This window comes from Perognathus longimembris, chromosome 28 (genome assembly GCF_023159225.1).
Source record: "Perognathus longimembris pacificus isolate PPM17 chromosome 28, ASM2315922v1, whole genome shotgun sequence".
In the NCBI taxonomy this organism is placed as follows: domain Eukaryota; kingdom Metazoa; phylum Chordata; class Mammalia; order Rodentia; family Heteromyidae; genus Perognathus; species Perognathus longimembris.
Genome location: NC_063188.1, coordinates 27841999 through 27863157, shown reverse-complemented (window position 1 = coordinate 27863157; position 21159 = coordinate 27841999). Strand labels below are relative to the sequence as shown.

Below are 21159 nucleotides of genomic sequence, written 5' to 3'. Positions count from 1 at the left end.
TGGGTCCAAATCTGGCATGGGGGTGGGGCAGAATGCCTGAAGGGGTAATGTGTTTCTTTTTTTTCACTATTATCTCTAAAGCAGGGGTCCCCACAGCTTGCTTGCTTTTACAGCCTAAATTGGGGGTCCTCCTATCTCTTGTGTTTCAGCACCAGGAAGGTGAGCAGGATTGTACCAGTCTACCTGAAGGTTTGTCACACTCAACCATGCTCTGTGGGTACAAGCACCAAAGGGCTTTGGCCTTGCCTGTTCATGATTGGGCTGAGACCAGACTTGTCACAAGCATCCAGAGGTCTGTGTGATTGTTTTTTTTTTTTTTTTCATCTTGTCTTCCCCCCAAGACTTCAAGTAGGACTTGGGATGATACTGAGCCAGGCTAGGCCAGGTGTGAGGTGTCCTGTGGCACCTGGCTGCCTCACTGGGTGACTTCTTTATCCTTGCCCTGCCTTGTGCCTGGATTTTGGGTAGGGAGGGTGGATTGCATGTGCTAAGGTTACCCCCTACAAGAGTAGGGTTTAGGCACTACAGCTTCAAGCTACTCAGCTCTCACCACTGGTGACCTTTCCTGCAACCCTGAGCCATTGACCATGATGCACCCTAAGGCCCAAATCAGAATTGGTCCACGTGGGGAGACAGCAGGGTTGGCCCATTTTGTCTCCTTCCTCTCTGAGGAGCTGCCTAAAGACAGAGGTAGGGAAAAAGGGTAGGTTAGAGACCTGGGTGGGGTTGGGCACCTAGTGGTTTTGTGCAGCCCAGAGCCCAAGTGGCGTCATAGTGGTAAAGGTAATGATTGGCGGGTTTTTTTGCTTTGCGAAGGGCGGAGAGAGTACAGCAGGGGGACGAGCAGGCTGGCTTTCCTGGTATAACACCGCCATCAAGCGGGTTTAGAAACAGGATTCACCAGCACTTTAGTTACTATAAGAGCCTCGCATGCGCACAGAGCACAGGGACCCACTGGACAGAGTCCGGCGCCCTGGAGGGTTTTGTGGTCTGGGAATGCACATGGGGAGCCCCTGGCACAGATGACCCATGTCTGCTTGGTTTCTGGAAGAATCAGGGCAGGAGCAAAGTCCAGGTGGCCAGCTAGGGTGGCTGCGGGCAGGGACCGTGAACATGGTCTCTGTGGTCAGATGGCTGCCATATCTGGAACGGATTACAGGCAACCGCCCAGACAGTTTGATTGTTTTTTTTTTTGTTTTTTTTTTTGCCAGTCCTGGGCCTTGGACTCAGGGCCTGAGCACTGTCCCTGGCTTCTTCCCGCTCAAGGCTAGCACTCTGCCACCTGAGCCACAGCGCCCCTTCTGGCCATTTTCCATATATGTGGTGCTGGGGAATCGAACCACGAGCTTCATGTGTTGGAGGCAAGCACTCTTGCCACTAGGCCATATTCCCAGCCCCGACAGTTTGATTTTTGTTGTTTCTTTTCATCCCTCCCACCATTCCTCACAGGCTTTCCCTGCTTATGTCTAATGCAGGCCGAAAGACTGCAGGGGTCCATGGCCGGGTTTGAGTCCTGGGTTCTTGTGCCCAGCAGCCCAGAGCCCGGAGGGGATCAACAGCCATTTTGAGTCCTAGTGGAAAAGGTTGGTGTTTTTCTGTGTGTTTTTTTTTTTGTTTCCCCAGAGGGCGGAGGGAATAAAACAGGAAGACATGCTTCCATTCCATTCTTGGTACAACACTGCCATCAAGCGGATTGTGAAACGGAATACGCCAACACTTCCCTGTGACTTCTTTTAGAACTGGAACGGGTGCGCAGGCGCCCTGGAGGGCTCAGAACCTGCAGGAGGACAGAGGGTGCTTTTGGAGGGTCCAAGGTCTTAGCAAGTTTGTGGTGAGTTCTTAGCAGGGATAACCTATGTCCTACTGGGACGCAGAAATGTCTAGGCTCTGTATGGGTGCCTGCCGTGTCTGTGTGGAATTACTGACAGTGCCTGCACACAGCCCACAGCATCTTAAGGCTTTGTGTTTATGGGAAAAGTTGGCCTCCATCACCCCTTCTTCTGGATAATAGGCATATTCCTAGCAAGTGGGTCCCTGCTGCACACAGCTCTCCTTTCAGGAACCCATGACTGTCTTGTCATCCCTGAGCAGTGATGTACTCCTGGCGGCCTAGGTATTCTTCCTGCATCCTGTCCAGGAGATCATTTTCTTTTCTGTCTTTTAATTTCTTCTTTTCTGATAGACCACTAGTTGGAATGTGGCTACACAAAGGCCTTAGGCATGCTGGGAATTGAGTCTAGTACTAGGAAGCACGCTGGCCCCATAGAAGTCACGTGTTCCTTTCTCTGCATGTCTTCTGTAGGCTAGGGATCTGGCCAGGCAGACGCAGGAGTAGAGTCCAGGAAGAAATGGACCTCCTGACTTTGAAGTCCTTTATAGCTGCAGCATCCCTGTATAAAGAGAGGGGGCATTGCAGACTCTTGGCAGTTGTTCTAGATCTCTCCAGGTTCTCCTGTGCTGAGCACAAGTCAAGCCTGATTGCTACCCTACTTTTCATCCCATCACATGCTTATTCCCATCAATGAGTGGTCAGGGTAAAGCATTTGGAGACTTGCCCATTCTGGGCCCCCTTCATCATGGTGTGATGAAAGCAGCATTGAGCCACCTTAGGGAATGGTCCCTGTACCAGGTAACCACCAGCTGATCCTCTGAGTCAGTGCACTCAGGGTTTGAGCTAAAGGGCTAGGTGTTTGTTCCTTGTAGGCCTTAACACGTATTGTCAAAGTGGGAATATCTAGGACATGACATCCTTGGACACTCACCTAGGGGAGAGCATCCTTATGTGCACAGGATTTTCCAGGAAGCTCCAGGTCACAAAGCTCAGGTGATCAGATTAGTGGCTGGCACGCAGCTTCTTGTGCCCATGAACTTGGGCTAAGTTCAGGTGGTTGGGTAGGGGTAGCATTTAAAGTCCAGTAGTGAAAATCCTTTTGTCATTGGAGCATCTAGATATTTGGCCCAACCCAGGATGACCTTTAGGTCAATTGAAGGATTAGGGTTGGGGAGGGAGGTAGAGGCATAGCACAGTAGCTGTGGTTCTGTTTTTCTGGGTTCTACCAGACATTGCACCTGTGTTATTACATTCTGTTTTCAGTCTGTTAGGCATTTTCCCTTACCTTTCCTTGCCTTTGTCTTAGTTTGTAAGCGAGTTTGGAAGGGGTTTTTGATGGTCCTGAGAGAATAAAAATGTTATGCAGGGAGCTAGGAATATGGCCTAGTGGTAGAGTACCTTGCTTCACATACATGAAGCCCTGGGTTCCATTCCTCAGCACCACATATATAGAAAAAGCCAGAAGTGGTGCTGTGGCTCAAGTGGTAGGTGCTAGCCTTGAGCAAAAAGAAGCCAGGGACAGGGCCCAAGCTCTGAGTTCAAGCCCCAGGACTGGCAAACACACACACACACACACACACACACACACACACACACACACACAACTATCATGCAGGGCTGTAAGGGGATGAGGAAGAGAAATGGAAATCTACATTAAACACTCACAAGACAGACGAGACACACACAGAGAGCAGAACCAAGAGACAAAGAAAGCAAGCGAAGAAGCTAGTGTATGTGAGTGTATACACATGTATATTTTAGATAGTTGGAGGAAGATACTCAATTCGGTGCAGCCTGGGATATGTATGCAGTGTGTGCACACAAATAAAGTTTTGTTTTTTTACTAAACCTGAACAGACATTTAGGGGTCTAAATCTGGCTGCAGTAGTTCAGGAGGACTCAGTGTTATCTCTAGAACTGAGGCCCCCACAACCTGTCTGCTTTTACAGCATACCTTGGGGATGCTCCCATCTGTTATGTGTCTCAACACCAGAAACGGCCAGGATTGTAACGGCCTACCTGATCATTAGTCACAGCAGCCATGATCTGTGGACAAGAGCACCAAAGTGCTCTGGCCTTGACTATCCAAGATCAGGCTCTGGCCTATGGCACAGAGGTTGTCATAAACATCTAGAACTTCACATGGGTTTCATCCCAACTTTCCCCAAGATTTCAGCTGAGACTGGACAGTGTTTTAAACAGTCGAGGCCACATGTTAGCCTGTCCTCTAGTGCGAGACTGCCCCTCTGACTGGCCAAGCTACCCCTGCCCAGCCTTGTACTTGGATTTTCTGAAGGGAGCTGTGACTACATTTGTTCCCAGGCCACAGTAACAATGTTCAGTCACTGCAACTTCAGACCACACTGAGCTCTCATTGGTAGCCTTTGCTGTAATCCTGAGCCAGAGGCCATGTTGTCTGCTAAAAGTCCTGACAGAATTGGTCCAGGTGAGGAGTTAGCAGGGTGGCTCCAACCCATTCTTTCCATCCTTTTTCTCTGCCCTCTGCCTAAAGGCAGAGGAAGGAAGAGGATAAGTTAAAGCTCTGACTGAGGTGGGAAGACTGCACGGGTAGTTGTTCCCTTCTTGTGCCTAAGGCTGGCCTAAAGAAGACCCCTCAGAGTCCCTGGCCTGCAGGGCACAGTCCAAGTCCCTGACTGGGTTCTTTGAACCCAGGCTGTGCAGCCCAAGTGGATGAAACGAAATGCCATTTTGTAATGGAAAATGTTGCTGGGTTGTTGTATTTAAGGCGTCGAAAATGGTGGAGGGAGTGTCACCAGGGAAGGGCATGTTGTCATTACTAGTACAACACTGACTCTAAGCAGGAGGAGTTTTCCCGCAGGAAGCACATGCTCTGGTGAGGTGGCAGCCATGTTAGGCAGAGATTCTAGGCAGTGTCTACAGAGCCTTGCGCAACTTGGGGCTCTGCCACCACATGGACAGTTGACCTGTATCCCCATTTCTTCTAAGGAAACACTCAGAATCCACGAAGCCGGTGCCCTGGACCCTCTAGGGCTCATGATGCATTCAATCCCATCTTTTCCAGACCCACTCATGACCCACCTGGCCACCTGACCACCAGCAGCACATCTGTGCTGCCTGCTTGTTGCTCCTGGGGACTACGTGGGACATCGTTTTGTTTTTCAGTACTTCAGTACAGACTCGTGCTGGTCTAGGCTGGCTCAACCTTGACTGTCCCAAGTCTCAGATAAAAGTCTTCAATAAGACAGAGTGAGAATCTGACACAGTCCTGGATGCTGGTGACAGACAGCTTCAGTGTTGTTCACTGGTGACAGCTGTGGACAGGCAAGGCTGTAGCCCTTTGGTGCTCTGGTGCACAGAATATTCTTCTGTGTGACCTCAGGTCCGGTGGACATGCACAGTGGAGGCTACCTTTGGGTGCTGAGCCACATGACAGATGGGAACATCGCAAAGTTCATGCTATGCAAGCGTGCCTGTTGTAAGGGCCTCAGTTCTGAAGACAACCTAGAGTTCAAACTGGAAGCACAGTACCCTCTCAGCCAAAACTGCCCCTCCTTAGCCTCAGTTCCTGACCCTTGGGCATTCTGATTGGGTGGCCTAGAAACAAAATCTTGTCTGTCCACTCTGCACCTCTATCATACGCTCCATGAATTGTAGTGTGTCTTTCTCTACCTATTTAAAACACATGCCTGTGTGTACATACACGCATAGGCACACTTTCTCTCTCCTTCTCTTTCTGTTTCTGTATGCCTTACTGTCTGTATCTATGTACTGCAGTCAGGGCTGGAATATGGCCTAGTGGTAGAGAGTCCTCCTTGTGTACATGAAGCCCTGGCTACTGGTCCCCAGCAGGAAGTATAATAAAAAAAAAAGCAGAAGTAGATCTGTGCAACTAGGGGTAGAGTGGTAGCCTTGAGCATACGGAAGCCAGGGACAGTGCATAGTCCCTGAGTTCAAGCCCAATGTTGGGGGGGGGGCACAACAACCAATCCTTGTTATGTGTCCTTCACTGTCTGTCTCTGTATTTATCTGTCTATTTCTGTCTCTGTCTTTGTCTCTCTCTCTGTCTCTCTGTCTCTCTCTCTCTATCGTGTACATAAAATTGTGGCTGACAAGAGCCTTCTTTGATTCTTTCAACAGACATGAAGGCACAGATGTTTCAGGACACCCTTGGACACACAGCCATGGCCTCTGCTGCAACCCCGGACCCTGACCAGTGGCCATGCTCCATGCAAAGAGCCCTGAGAGAAGGCCCAAATCAGAATTGGTCCAGGTGGGCAGAGAGCAGGGTTACCAAAAGCAGTGCACACTGTGCACCTTCTTTTATGGTGTTTGCCCAAAGGCAGAGGGAGAAAAAGGGTAGGTTAGTGCACTGGTTGGGGTGGGATGTCTAGAGAGGGAGCCTCTCTTGAGCCTGAAGCAAGGAGAAAGAGAACTCTCCAGAGCAGAGCCAAAATCCCTGCTTGGGTTCTGTGAGCCCAGGCTGTGCAGACCAGCACTCCTGTGAGTGAGTGAGCAGCCATTTTGGTAGTGGAGTAGAAAGAGCTGGTGTTTTTTGTTCCGCAAAGGGCGGAGGGACGGACGCAGGGGAAGGGCAGGGTAGCATTGCTAGTACAACACTGCCATCAAGCGGCTTCTGAAATGGAACCCAGCAGCACTTCCGCCAGCTGTCTTAGAATATGGAGGGTTGCGCGTGGGCACTGGGGCGGACAAGACAAAGAAGGGTGCTGTTGGAGAATTCTGGGGTTCATGGAGGCTCAGGGGGAGTCCGTGGTCTAAGCCACAGGTGTTTTCCTGGTCTGTGAAAACCTCTCAGGCAGAAAAGAATCACAGCCAGCCAGCTTGTCAGGCAGCGCAGGAAGCACACGCTCTGGTGAGGTGGCAGCCATGTTAGGCAGAGATTCTAGGCAGTGTGTACAGAGCCTTGCGCAACTTGGGGCTCTGCCACCACATGCACAGTTGACCTGCATCCACATTTCTTCTAAGGAAACACTCAGAATCCACGAAGCCCGTGCCCTGGACCCTCTAGGGCCCATGATGCATTCAATCCCATCATTTCCAGACCCACTCATGACCCACTTGGCCACCTGACCACCACCAGCACATCTGTGCTGCCTGCTTGTTGCTCCTGGGTACTACCTGGGACATCGTTTTGTTTTTCCCTTTTTCTTCTTTCCCTTCTCCCCTGTCTGCAACTTTCCTAGCCCCTGCTTTTTTGTGTTGTTGTTTATGTTTTTTGTTTTTTGTTTTTCATTGTTCCCCCCGGCCAGATACAGGGAAAAAGAATACCCTTCACTGTCCCCAGGATGATTTGGGTTTTGTGTTGTGTAGCTCAGAGCCACAGTGCAAAAGCCGCCATTTTGTAATCCTAGCATTGGAAATTGGCGGTTTTTTTTTTTGCTTTGTAAAGGGCGGAGGGAACACAGTATGGAGCAGGGTAGCCTTGCATTCCTGGTACAACACTGCCATCAAGCGGATTCTGAAATGGAACCCACCAGCACTTCCGCCAGCTCCCTTTGAACTGGAAGGGACTAATGCTCCTAGGGGTATCTGGACACTCGGTAATGAGGAGAGGACTCCTGGAGGATTCTGGGTTCTAGGGCTCATGGGAAGCCCTTGTGATTGCCAACCTGTGTGCCACAGGGCTGAGGAAACCTCAGAGGCAGGAGACAAGCACAGAAGGCCACCTATGGTGGCTAATTGCACACAGGAAGCCCAGGTTCTGTGCTCAGGTGGAAGCCATGTCTGGGGAGGATTGTGGCCAGTGTCTGCAGAGCTCTCAGCACTTCAGGTTGCTCAATCCCATGGACAGTTAGCTTCTATCTCCTTTCTTCGGGGGGAAACTTCCAGATCCTAAGCAAGAGGGATCCTGGAACACAGAAGGTCCCTACTGTACACATTTCCCTTGTAGGAAGGAACCCTTGACTGGCAAGGCTTCTCTAACCACTGTTGCATGTTCTTCCCAGCTGGGCCTTGCTGCTTGTCATCCATGACATTAGTGGACTTTGTTTTCATATTTGTTCTGTTCTTGGTACTTAAAGTAAGGGTCTGAGGGCTGTCCCTCATTGTTATTTATTTATTTTTTTTATCTTCTCTACAAGGCTAGTGCTCTAGTAGTAGTTCAGCCACACCTCTTGTGTGGTGTCTGTGTGTGTCTGTGTGTGTTTGTGTCCTAAGGTATATTTGCTCAAGGCTAGAGCTCTACCACCTGACTCAGCTCTAAGGAAGGTTTTTTGTGGTTATTTCCACGTAGGAGTGGTTGATAAACCAATGATCAGGAACAACACCCCAATCCTTGGTTCTAGAAGTGATGGGGCTGTGTTGAGCCTGGCCTCTCCTGGGTTCAGGGATCCCCCCCTTGCTTTCCATCTGCCCAATGTCTCAGAGAATAAAAGAGGTGGAGGCCGATTGTCCACCTGGTTACAGAGCCAGAGAGGCTGAGACACTGCCCAGTATTCCTCCCAGATATGGGCACCACCTGCCCACAGACACTAGGCATCCCGTGCCATTAGCTGCCCTAGCTGGCTGCTTGGGATTGTCTCCTGCCTTTGATGCTTCCTCAGGCCACTGAGACCCAGGTCAGCTTTGCCAAGGGCTCCCCAAAGGCCTCCCAGGTCCCCAGAATCCTGCAGGGCCACCTCCTTTTTTATTGACCACTCAGATTCCCCTGGGCCCCTGGGTGAGCTCCTGCCAGTGCTAAGAGCCCTTGTGGAAATGGTGCTGGATTCCGTTTTAGAAGCCGCTTGATGGCAGTGCGCTATCAGGAGTGGCAGCCCACCCTTCCCCAGCAGCTCTGCCATAGCCCTTTGTGACCAAAACATGCTCACTTTTCCCCTAGAGCTACAAAATGGCTGCTCAGCTGCCTGGGATCTGGCCTTCACTGCACTGGAACACAGAACCAAAGCACAGATTTGGCCTCTGCCCTGGGACTTGGATCTTCCTCTAAATGGCCATGTTAGGCAGGAAAGAGGAAAGGCTCCCCTTCCTCTAGGAATCCCACCACCCCAGGGCTCTGGCCCTATGTTTGCTTTTCCTGCACTCAAGGAGACTTGAGGGAAATCCCTGCCTGTCCCCTGCTCTCCCCCAATTCTGATTGGCCTCCTCAGAGGACTCCACATGCAGCATGGCGGCCTCTGGCTCAGGTCTGCAGCACAGGTCAGCAGTGACAGCTCACGATGCCCTGAAGCTTCAGTGTCTCGACACTGCTTCAGCACAGACTCTTGCTGGTCTAGGCTGGCTCAACCTTGACTGTCCCAAGTCTCAGATAAAAGTCTTCAATAAGACAGAGTGAGAATCTGACACAGTCCTGGATGCTGGTGACAGACAGCTTCAGTGTTGTTCACTGGTGACAGCTGTGGACAGGCAAGGCTGTAGCCCTTTGGTGCTCTGGTGCACAGAATATTCTTCTGTGTGACCTCAGGTCCGGTGGACATGCACAGTGGAGGCTACCTTTGGGTGCTGAGCCACATGACAGATGGGAACATCGCAAAGTTCATGCTATGCAAGCGTGCCTGTTGTAAGGGCCTCAGTTCTGAAGACAACCTAGAGTTCAAACTGGAAGCACAGTACCCTCTCAGCCAAAACTGCCCCTCCTTAGCCTCAGTTCCTGACCCTTGGGCATTCTGATTGGGTGGCCTAGAAACAAAATCTTGTCTGTCCACTCTGCACCTCTATCATACGCTCCATGAATTGTAGTGTGTCTTTCTCTACCTATTTAAAACACATGCCTGTGTGTACATACACGCATAGGCACACTTTCTCTCTCCTTCTCTTTCTGTTTCTGTATGCCTTACTGTCTGTATCTATGTACTGCAGTCAGGGCTGGAATATGGCCTAGTGGTAGAGAGTCCTCCTTGTGTACATGAAGCCCTGGCTACCGGCCCCCAGCAGGATGTATAATAAAAAAAAAAGGCAGAAGTAGATCTGTGCAACTAGGGGTAGAGTGGTAGCCTTGAGCATACAGAAGCCAGGGACAGTGCATAGTCCCTGAGTTCAAGCCCAATGTTGGGGGGTGGGGGTGGGGGCACAACAACCAATCCTTGTTATGTGTCCTTCACTGTCTGTCTCTGTATTTTTCTGTCTATTTCTGTCTCTGTCTTTGTCTCTCTCTCTGTCTCTCTGTCTCTCTCTCTCTATCGTGTACATAAAATTGTGGCTGACAAGAGCCTTCTTTGATTCTTTCAACAGACATGAAGGCACAGATGTTTCAGGACACCCTTGGACACACAGCCATGGCCTCTGCTGCAACCCCGGACCCTGACCAGTGGCCATGCTCCATGCAAAGAGCCCTGAGAGAAGGCCCAAATCAGAATTGGTCCAGGTGGGCAGACAGCAGTGTTACCAAAAGCAATGCACACTGTGCACCTTCTTTTATGGTGTTTGCCCAAAGGCAGAGGGAGAAAAAGGGTAGGTTAGTGCACCGGTTGGGGTGGGATGTCTAGAGAGGGAGCCTCTCTTGAGCCTGAAGCAAGGAGAAAGAGAACTCTCCAGAGCAGAGCCAAAATCCCTGCTTGGGTTCTGTGAGCCCAGGCTGTGCAGACCAGCACTCCTGTGAGTGAGTGAGCAGCCATTTTGGTAGTGGAGTAGAAAGAGCTGGTGTTTTTTGTTCCGCAAAGGGCGGAGGGACGGACGCAGGGGAAGGGCAGGGTAGCATTGCTAGTACAACACTGCCATCAAGCGGCTTCTGAAATGGAACCCAGCAGCACTTCCGCCAGCTGTCTTAGAATATGGAGGGTTGCGCGTGGGCACTGGGGCGGACAAGACAAAGAAGGGTGCTGTTGGAGAATTCTGGGGTTCATGGAGGCTCAGGGGGAGTCCGTGGTCTAAGCCACAGGTGTTTTCCTGGTCTGTGAAAACCTCTCAGGCAGAAAAGAATCACAGCCAGCCAGCTTGTCAGGCAGCGCAGGAAGCACACGCTCTGGTGAGGTGGCAGCCATGTTAGGCAGAGATTCTAGGCAGTGTGTACAGAGCCTTGCGCAACTTGGGGCTCTGCCACCACATGCACAGTTGACCTGCATCCCCATTTCTTCTAAGGAAACACTCAGAATCCACGAAGCCCGTGCCCTGGACCCTCTAGGGCCCATGATGCATTCAATCCCATCATTTCCAGACCCACTCATGACCCACTTGGCCACCTGACCACCACCAGCACATCTGTGCTGCCTGCTTGTTGCTCCTGGGTACTACCTGGGACATCGTTTTGTTTTTCCCTTTTTCTTCTTTCCCTTCTCCCCTGTCTGCAACTTTCCTAGCCCCTGCTTTTTTGTGTTGTTGTTTATGTTTTTTGTTTTTTGTTTTTCATTGTTCCCCCCGGCCAGATACAGGGAAAAAGAATACCCTTCACTGTCCCCAGGATGATTTGGGTTTTGTGTTGTGTAGCTCAGAGCCACAGTGCAAAAGCCGCCATTTTGTAATCCTAGCATTGGAAATTGGCGGTTTTTTTTTTTGCTTTGTAAAGGGCGGAGGGAACACAGTATGGAGCAGGGTAGCCTTGCATTCCTGGTACAACACTGCCATCAAGCGGATTCTGAAATGGAACCCACCAGCACTTCCGCCAGCTCCCTTTGAACTGGAAGGGACTAATGCTCCTAGGGGTATCTGGACACTCGGTAATGAGGAGAGGACTCCTGGAGGATTCTGGGTTCTAGGGCTCATGGGAAGCCCTTGTGATTGCCAACCTGTGTGCCACAGGGCTGAGGAAACCTCAGAGGCAGGAGACAAGCACAGAAGGCCACCTATGGTGGCTAATTGCACACAGGAAGCCCAGGTTCTGTGCTCAGGTGGAAGCCATGTCTGGGGAGGATTGTGGCCAGTGTCTGCAGAGCTCTCAGCACTTCAGGTTGCTCAATCCCATGGACAGTTAGCTTCTATCTCCTTTCTTCGGGGGGAAACTTCCAGATCCTAAGCAAGAGGGATCCTGGAACACAGAAGGTCCCTACTGTACACATTTCCCTTGTAGGAAGGAACCCTTGACTGGCAAGGCTTCTCTAACCACTGTTGCATGTTCTTCCCAGCTGGGCCTTGCTGCTTGTCATCCATGACATTAGTGGACTTTGTTTTCATATTTGTTCTGTTCTTGGTACTTAAAGTAAGGGTCTGAGGGCTGTCCCTCATTGTTATTTATTTATTTTTTTTATCTTCTCTACAAGGCTAGTGCTCTAGTAGTAGTTCAGCCACACCTCTTGTGTGGTGTCTGTGTGTGTCTGTGTGTGTTTGTGTCCTAAGGTATATTTGCTCAAGGCTAGAGCTCTACCACCTGACTCAGCTCTAAGGAAGGTTTTTTGTGGTTATTTCCACGTAGGAGTGGTTGATAAACCAATGATCAGGAACAACACCCCAATCCTTGGTTCTAGAAGTGATGGGGCTGTGTTGAGCCTGGCCTCTCCTGGGTTCAGGGATCCCCCCCCTTGCTTTCCATCTGCCCAATGTCTCAGAGAATAAAAGAGGTGGAGGCCGATTGTCCACCTGGTTACAGAGCCAGAGAGGCTGAGACACTGCCCAGTATTCCTCCCAGATATGGGCACCACCTGCCCACAGACACTAGGCATCCCGTGCCATTAGCTGCCCTAGCTGGCTGCTTGGGATTGTCTCCTGCCTTTGATGCTTCCTCAGGCCACTGAGACCCAGGTCAGCTTTGCCAAGGGCTCCCCAAAGGCCTCCCAGGTCCCCAGAATCCTGCAGGGCCACCTCCTTTTTTATTGACCACTCAGATTCCCCTGGGCCCCTGGGTGAGCTCCTGCCAGTGCTAAGAGCCCTTGTGGAAATGGTGCTGGATTCCGTTTTAGAAGCCGCTTGATGGCAGTGCGCTATCAGGAGTGGCAGCCCACCCTTCCCCAGCAGCTCTGCCATAGCCCTTTGTGACCAAAACATGCTCACTTTTCCCCTAGAGCTACAAAATGGCTGCTCAGCTGCCTGGGATCTGGCCTTCACTGCACTGGAACACAGAACCAAAGCACAGATTTGGCCTCTGCCCTGGGACTTGGATCTTCCTCTAAATGGCCATGTTAGGCAGGAAAGAGGAAAGGCTCCCCTTCCTCTAGGAATCCCACCACCCCAGGGCTCTGGCCCTATGTTTGCTTTTCCTGCACTCAAGGAGACTTGAGGGAAATCCCTGCCTGTCCCCTGCTCTCCCCCAATTCTGATTGGCCTCCTCAGAGGACTCCACATGCAGCATGGCGGCCTCTGGCTCAGGTCTGCAGCACAGGTCAGCAGTGACAGCTCACGATGCCCTGAAGCTTCAGTGTCTCGACACTGCTTCAGCACAGACTCTTGCTGGTCTAGGCTGGCTCAACCTTGACTGTCCCAAGTCTCAGATAAAAGTCTTCAATAAGACAGAGTGAGAATCTGACACAGTCCTGGATGCTGGTGACAGACAGCTTCAGTGTTGTTCACTGGTGACAGCTGTGGACAGGCAAGGCTGTAGCCCTTTGGTGCTCTGGTGCACAGAATATTCTTCTGTGTGACCTCAGGTCCGGTGGACATGCACAGTGGAGGCTACCTTTGGGTGCTGAGCCACATGACAGATGGGAACATCGCAAAGTTCATGCTATGCAAGCGTGCCTGTTGTAAGGGCCTCAGTTCTGAAGACAACCTAGAGTTCAAACTGGAAGCACAGTACCCTCTCAGCCAAAACTGCCCCTCCTTAGCCTCAGTTCCTGACCCTTGGGCATTCTGATTGGGTGGCCTAGAAACAAAATCTTGTCTGTCCACTCTGCACCTCTATCATACGCTCCATGAATTGTAGTGTGTCTTTCTCTACCTATTTAAAACACATGCCTGTGTGTACATACACGCATAGGCACACTTTCTCTCTCCTTCTCTTTCTGTTTCTGTATGCCTTACTGTCTGTATCTATGTACTGCAGTCAGGGCTGGAATATGGCCTAGTGGTAGAGAGTCCTCCTTGTGTACATGAAGCCCTGGCTACCGGCCCCCAGCAGGATGTATAATAAAAAAAAAAAGGCAGAAGTAGATCTGTGCAACTAGGGGTAGAGTGGTAGCCTTGAGCATACGGAAGCCAGGGACAGTGCATAGTCCCTGAGTTCAAGCCCAATGTTGGGGGGTGGGGGGGGGGCACAACAACCAATCCTTGTTATGTGTCCTTCACTGTCTGTCTCTGTATTTTTCTGTCTATTTCTGTCTCTGTCTTTGTCTCTCTCTCTGTCTCTCTGTCTCTCTCTCTCTCTATCGTGTACATAAAATTGTGGCTGACAAGAGCCTTGTTTGATTCTTTCAACAGACATGAAGGCACAGATGTTTCAGGACACCCTTGGACACACAGCCATGGCCTCTGCTGCAACCCCGGACCCTGACCAGTGGCCATGCTCCATGCAAAGAGCCCTGAGAGAAGGCCCAAATCAGAATTGGTCCAGGTGGGCAGACAGCAGTGTTACCAAAAGCAATGCACACTGTGCACCTTCTTTTATGGTGTTTGCCCAAAGGCAGAGGGAGAAAAAGGGTAGGTTAGTGCACCGGTTGGGGTGGGATGTCTAGAGAGGGAGCCTCTCTTGAGCCTGAAGCAAGGAGAAAGAGAACTCTCCAGAGCAGAGCCAAAATCCCTGCTTGGGTTCTGTGAGCCCAGGCTGTGCAGACCAGCACTCCTGTGAGTGAGTGAGCAGCCATTTTGGTAGTGGAGTAGAAAGAGCTGGTGTTTTTTGTTCCGCAAAGGGCGGAGGGACGGACGCAGGGGAAGGGCAGGGTAGCATTGCTAGTACAACACTGCCATCAAGCGGCTTCTGAAATGGAACCCAGCAGCACTTCCGCCAGCTGTCTTAGAATATGGAGGGTTGCGCGTGGGCACTGGGGCGGACAAGACAAAGAAGGGTGCTGTTGGAGAATTCTGGGGTTCATGGAGGCTCAGGGGGAGTCCGTGGTCTAAGCCACAGGTGTTTTCCTGGTCTGTGAAAACCTCTCAGGCAGAAAAGAATCACAGCCAGCCAGCTTGTCAGGCAGCGCAGGAAGCACACGCTCTGGTGAGGTGGCAGCCATGTTAGGCAGAGATTCTAGGCAGTGTGTACAGAGCCTTGCGCAACTTGGGGCTCTGCCACCACATGCACAGTTGACCTGCATCCCCATTTCTTCTAAGGAAACACTCAGAATCCACGAAGCCCGTGCCCTGGACCCTCTAGGGCCCATGATGCATTCAATCCCATCATTTCCAGACCCACTCATGACCCACTTGGCCACCTGACCACCACCAGCACATCTGTGCTGCCTGCTTGTTGCTCCTGGGTACTACCTGGGACATCGTTTTGTTTTTCCCTTTTTCTTCTTTCCCTTCTCCCCTGTCTGCAACTTTCCTAGCCCCTGCTTTTTTGTGTTGTTGTTTATGTTTTTTGTTTTTTGTTTTTCATTGTTCCCCCCGGCCAGATACAGGGAAAAAGAATACCCTTCACTGTCCCCAGGATGATTTGGGTTTTGTGTTGTGTAGCTCAGAGCCACAGTGCAAAAGCCGCCATTTTGTAATCCTAGCATTGGAAATTGGCGGTTTTTTTTTTTGCTTTGTAAAGGGCGGAGGGAACACAGTATGGAGCAGGGTAGCCTTGCATTCCTGGTACAACACTGCCATCAAGCGGATTCTGAAATGGAACCCACCAGCACTTCCGCCAGCTCCCTTTGAACTGGAAGGGACTAATGCTCCTAGGGGTATCTGGACACTCGGTAATGAGGAGAGGACTCCTGGAGGATTCTGGGTTCTAGGGCTCATGGGAAGCCCTTGTGATTGCCAACCTGTGTGCCACAGGGCTGAGGAAACCTCAGAGGCAGGAGACAAGCACAGAAGGCCACCTATGGTGGCTAATTGCACACAGGAAGCCCAGGTTCTGTGCTCAGGTGGAAGCCATGTCTGGGGAGGATTGTGGCCAGTGTCTGCAGAGCTCTCAGCACTTCAGGTTGCTCAATCCCATGGACAGTTAGCTTCTATCTCCTTTCTTCGGGGGGAAACTTCCAGATCCTAAGCAAGAGGGATCCTGGAACACAGAAGGTCCCTACTGTACACATTTCCCTTGTAGGAAGGAACCCTTGACTGGCAAGGCTTCTCTAACCACTGTTGCATGTTCTTCCCAGCTGGGCCTTGCTGCTTGTCATCCATGACATTAGTGGACTTTGTTTTCATATTTGTTCTGTTCTTGGTACTTAAAGTAAGGGTCTGAGGGCTGTCCCTCATTGTTATTTATTTATTTTTTTTATCTTCTCTACAAGGCTAGTGCTCTAGTAGTAGTTCAGCCACACCTCTTGTGTGGTGTCTGTGTGTGTCTGTGTGTGTTTGTGTCCTAAGGTATATTTGCTCAAGGCTAGAGCTCTACCACCTGACTCAGCTCTAAGGAAGGTTTTTTGTGGTTATTTCCACGTAGGAGTGGTTGATAAACCAATGATCAGGAACAACACCCCAATCCTTGGTTCTAGAAGTGATGGGGCTGTGTTGAGCCTGGCCTCTCCTGGGTTCAGGGATCCCCCCCCTTGCTTTCCATCTGCCCAATGTCTCAGAGAATAAAAGAGGTGGAGGCCGATTGTCCACCTGGTTACAGAGCCAGAGAGGCTGAGACACTGCCCAGTATTCCTCCCAGATATGGGCACCACCTGCCCACAGACACTAGGCATCCCGTGCCATTAGCTGCCCTAGCTGGCTGCTTGGGATTGTCTCCTGCCTTTGATGCTTCCTCAGGCCACTGAGACCCAGGTCAGCTTTGCCAAGGGCTCCCCAAAGGCCTCCCAGGTCCCCAGAATCCTGCAGGGCCACCTCCTTTTTTATTGACCACTCAGATTCCCCTGGGCCCCTGGGTGAGCTCCTGCCAGTGCTAAGAGCCCTTGTGGAAATGGTGCTGGATTCCGTTTTAGAAGCCGCTTGATGGCAGTGCGCTATCAGGAGTGGCAGCCCACCCTTCCCCAGCAGCTCTGCCATAGCCCTTTGTGACCAAAACATGCTCACTTTTCCCCTAGAGCTACAAAATGGCTGCTCAGCTGCCTGGGATCTGGCCTTCACTGCACTGGAACACAGAACCAAAGCACAGATTTGGCCTCTGCCCTGGGACTTGGATCTTCCTCTAAATGGCCATGTTAGGCAGGAAAGAGGAAAGGCTCCCCTTCCTCTAGGAATCCCACCACCCCAGGGCTCTGGCCCTATGTTTGCTTTTCCTGCACTCAAGGAGACTTGAGGGAAATCCCTGCCTGTCCCCTGCTCTCCCCCAATTCTGATTGGCCTCCTCAGAGGACTCCACATGCAGCATGGCGGCCTCTGGCTCAGGTCTGCAGCACAGGTCAGCAGTGACAGCTCACGATGCCCTGAAGCTTCAGTGTCTCGACACTGCTTCAGCACAGACTCTTGCTGGTCTAGGCTGGCTCAACCTTGACTGTCCCAAGTCTCAGATAAAAGTCTTCAATAAGACAGAGTGAGAATCTGACACAGTCCTGGATGCTGGTGACAGACAGCTTCAGTGTTGTTCACTGGTGACAGCTGTGGACAGGCAAGGCTGTAGCCCTTTGGTGCTCTGGTGCACAGAATATTCTTCTGTGTGACCTCAGGTCCGGTGGACATGCACAGTGGAGGCTACCTTTGGGTGCTGAGCCACATGACAGATGGGAACATCGCAAAGTTCATGCTATGCAAGCGTGCCTGTTGTAAGGGCCTCAGTTCTGAAGACAACCTAGAGTTCAAACTGGAAGCACAGTACCCTCTCAGCCAAAACTGCCCCTCCTTAGCCTCAGTTCCTGACCCTTGGGCATTCTGATTGGGTGGCCTAGAAACAAAATCTTGTCTGTCCACTCTGCACCTCTATCATACGCTCCATGAATTGTAGTGTGTCTTTCTCTACCTATTTAAAACACATGCCTGTGTGTACATACACGCATAGGCACACTTTCTCTCTCCTTCTCTTTCTGTTTCTGTATGCCTTACTGTCTGTATCTATGTACTGCAGTCAGGGCTGGAATATGGCCTAGTGGTAGAGAGTCCTCCTTGTGTACATGAAGCCCTGGCTACCGGCCCCCAGCAGGATGTATAATAAAAAAAAAAAGGCAGAAGTAGATCTGTGCAACTAGGGGTAGAGTGGTAGCCTTGAGCATACGGAAGCCAGGGACAGTGCATAGTCCCTGAGTTCAAGCCCAATGTTGGGGGGTGGGGGGGGGGCACAACAACCAATCCTTGTTATGTGTCCTTCACTGTCTGTCTCTGTATTTTTCTGTCTATTTCTGTCTCTGTCTTTGTCTCTCTCTCTGTCTCTCTGTCTCTCTCTCTCTATCGTGTACATAAAATTGTGGCTGACAAGAGCCTTGTTTGATTCTTTCAACAGACATGAAGGCACAGATGTTTCAGGACACCCTTGGACACACAGCCATGGCCTCTGCTGCAACCCCGGACCCTGACCAGTGGCCATGCTCCATGCAAAGAGCCCTGAGAGAAGGCCCAAATCAGAATTGGTCCAGGTGGGCAGACAGCAGTGTTACCAAAAGCAATGCACACTGTGCACCTTCTTTTATGGTGTTTGCCCAAAGGCAGAGGGAGAAAAAGGGTAGGTTAGTGCACCGGTTGGGGTGGGATGTCTAGAGAGGGAGCCTCTCTTGAGCCTGAAGCAAGGAGAAAGAGAACTCTCCAGAGCAGAGCCAAAATCCCTGCTTGGGTTCTGTGAGCCCAGGCTGTGCAGACCAGCACTCCTGTGAGTGAGTGAGCAGCCATTTTGGTAGTGGAGTAGAAAGAGCTGGTGTTTTTTGTTCCGCAAAGGGCGGAGGGACGGACGCAGGGGAAGGGCAGGGTAGCATTGCTAGTACAACACTGCCATCAAGCGGCTTCTGAAATGGAACCCAGCAGCACTTCCGCCAGCTGTCTTAGAATATGGAGGGTTGCGCGTGGGCACTGGGGCGGACAAGACAAAGAAGGGTGCTGTTGGAGAATTCTGGGGTTCAGGGAGGCTCAGGGGGAGCCCTTGGTCTAAGCCACAGGTGTTTTCCTGGTCTGTGAAAACCTCTCAGGCAGAAAAGAATCACAGCCAGCCAGCTTGTCAGGCAGCGCAGGAAGCACACGCTCTGGTGAGGTGGCAGCCATGTTAGGCAGAGATTCTAGGCAGTGTGTACAGAGCCTTGCGCAACTTGGGGCTCTGCCACCACATGCACAGTTGACCTGCATCCCCATTTCTTCTAAGGAAACACTCAGAATCCACGAAGCCCGTGCCCTGGACCCTCTAGGGCCCATGATGCATTCAATCCCATCATTTCCAGACCCACTCATGACCCACTTGGCCACCTGACCACCACCAGCACATCTGTGCTGCCTGCTTGTTGCTCCTGGGTACTACCTGGGACATCGTTTTGTTTTTCCCTTTTTCTTCTTTCCCTTCTCCCCTGTCTGCAACTTTCCTAGCCCCTGCTTTTTTGTGTTGTTGTTTATGTTTTTTGTTTTTTGTTTTTCATTGTTCCCCCCGGCCAGATACAGGGAAAAAGAATACCCTTCACTGTCCCCAGGATGATTTGGGTTTTGTGTTGTGTAGCTCAGAGCCACAGTGCAAAAGCCGCCATTTTGTAATCCTAGCATTGGAAATTGGCGGTTTTTTTTTTTGCTTTGTAAAGGGCGGAGGGAACACAGTATGGAGCAGGGTAGCCTTGCATTCCTGGTACAACACTGCCATCAAGCGGATTCTGAAATGGAACCCACCAGCACTTCCGCCAGCTCCCTTTGAACTGGAAGGGACTAATGCTCCTAGGGGTATCTGGACACTCGGTAATGAGGAGAGGACTCCTGGAGGATTCTGGGTTCTAGGGCTCATGGGAAGCCCTTGTGATTGCCAACCTGTGTGCCACAGGGCTGAGGAAACCTCAGAGGCAGGAGACAAGCACAGAAGGCCACCTATGGTGGCTAATTGCACACAGGAAGCCCAGGTTCTGTGCTCAGGTGGAAGCCATGTCTGGGGAGGATTGTGGCCAGTGTCTGCAGAGCTCTCAGCACTTCAGGTTGCTCAATCCCATGGACAGTTAGCTTCTATCTCCTTTCTTCGGGGGGAAACTTCCAGATCCTAAGCAAGAGGGATCCTGGAACACAGAAGGTCCCTACTGTACACATTTCCCTTGTAGGAAGGAACCCTTGACTGGCAAGGCTTCTCTAACCACTGTTGCATGTTCTTCCCAGCTGGGCCTTGCTGCTTGTCATCCATGACATTAGTGGACTTTGTTTTCATATTTGTTCTGTTCTTGGTACTTAAAGTAAGGGTCTGAGGGCTGTCCCTCATTGTTATTTATTTATTTTTTTTATCTTCTCTACAAGGCTAGTGCTCTAGTAGTAGTTCAGCCACACCTCTTGTGTGGTGTCTGTGTGTGTCTGTGTGTGTTTGTGTCCTAAGGTATATTTGCTCAAGGCTAGAGCTCTACCACCTGACTCAGCTCTAAGGAAGGTTTTTTGTGGTTATTTCCACGTAGGAGTGGTTGATAAACCAATGATCAGGAACAACACCCCAATCCTTGGTTCTAGAAGTGATGGGGCTGTGTTGAGCCTGGCCTCTCCTGGGTTCAGGGATCCCCCCCCTTGCTTTCCATCTGCCCAATGTCTCAGAGAATAAAAGAGGTGGAGGCCGATTGTCCACCTGGTTACAGAGCCAGAGAGGCTGAGACACTGCCCAGTATTCCTCCCAGATATGGGCACCACCTGCCCACAGACACTAGGCATCCCGTGCCATTAGCTGCCCTAGCTGGCTGCTTGGGATTGTCTCCTGCCTTTGATGCTTCCTCAGGCCACTGAGACCCAGGTCAGCTTTGCCAAGGGCTCCCCAAAGGCCTCCCAGGTCCCCAGAATCCTGCAGGGCCACCTCCTTTTTTATTGACCACTCAGATTCCCCTGGGCCCCTGGGTGAGCTCCTGCCAGTGCTAAGAGCCCTTGTGGAAATGGTGCTGGATTCCGTTTTAGAAGCCGCTTGATGGCAGTGCGCTATCAGGAGTGGCAGCCCACCCTTCCCCAGCAGCTCTGCCATAGCCCTTTGTGACCAAAACATGCTCACTTTTCCCCTAGAGCTACAAAATGGCTGCTCAGCTGCCTGGGATCTGGCCTTCACTGCACTGGAACACAGAACCAAAGCACAGATTTGGCCTCTGCCCTGGGACTTGGATCTTCCTCTAAATGGCCATGTTAGGCAGGAAAGAGGAAAGGCTCCCCTTCCTCTAGGAATCCCACCACCCCAGGGCTCTGGCCCTATGTTTGCTTTTCCTGCACTCAAGGAGACTTGAGGGAAATCCCTGCCTGTCCCCTGCTCTCCCCCAATTCTGATTGGCCTCCTCAGAGGACTCCACATGCAGCATGGCGGCCTCTGGCTCAGGTCTGCAGCACAGGTCAGCAGTGACAGCTCACGATGCCCTGAAGCTTCAGTGTCTCGACAC

At 51.2% G+C, this 21159-nt stretch overlaps 1 long non-coding RNA gene across 16 annotated transcripts in view; it reads left to right on the top strand.

Moving 5' to 3' along the window:
- Nucleotides 1-5907: 5907 nt before the first annotated feature.
- LOC125343276 overlaps nucleotides 5908-21159 on the top strand; it is a 65681-nt gene continuing 50429 nt past the window's right edge. For 12 of the 16 annotated variants that reach the window (XR_007209311.1, XR_007209310.1, XR_007209309.1 and 9 more), the window contains exons 1-4: nucleotides 5908-6083; nucleotides 9998-10130; nucleotides 14048-14180; nucleotides 18096-18228. This is a non-coding gene — a long non-coding RNA (uncharacterized LOC125343276). The remainder of the gene's footprint in view (nucleotides 6084-9997; nucleotides 10131-14047; nucleotides 14181-18095; nucleotides 18229-21159) is intronic. The other 4 variants (XR_007209301.1, XR_007209314.1, XR_007209313.1 and 1 more) reach the window with 4 other exon arrangements.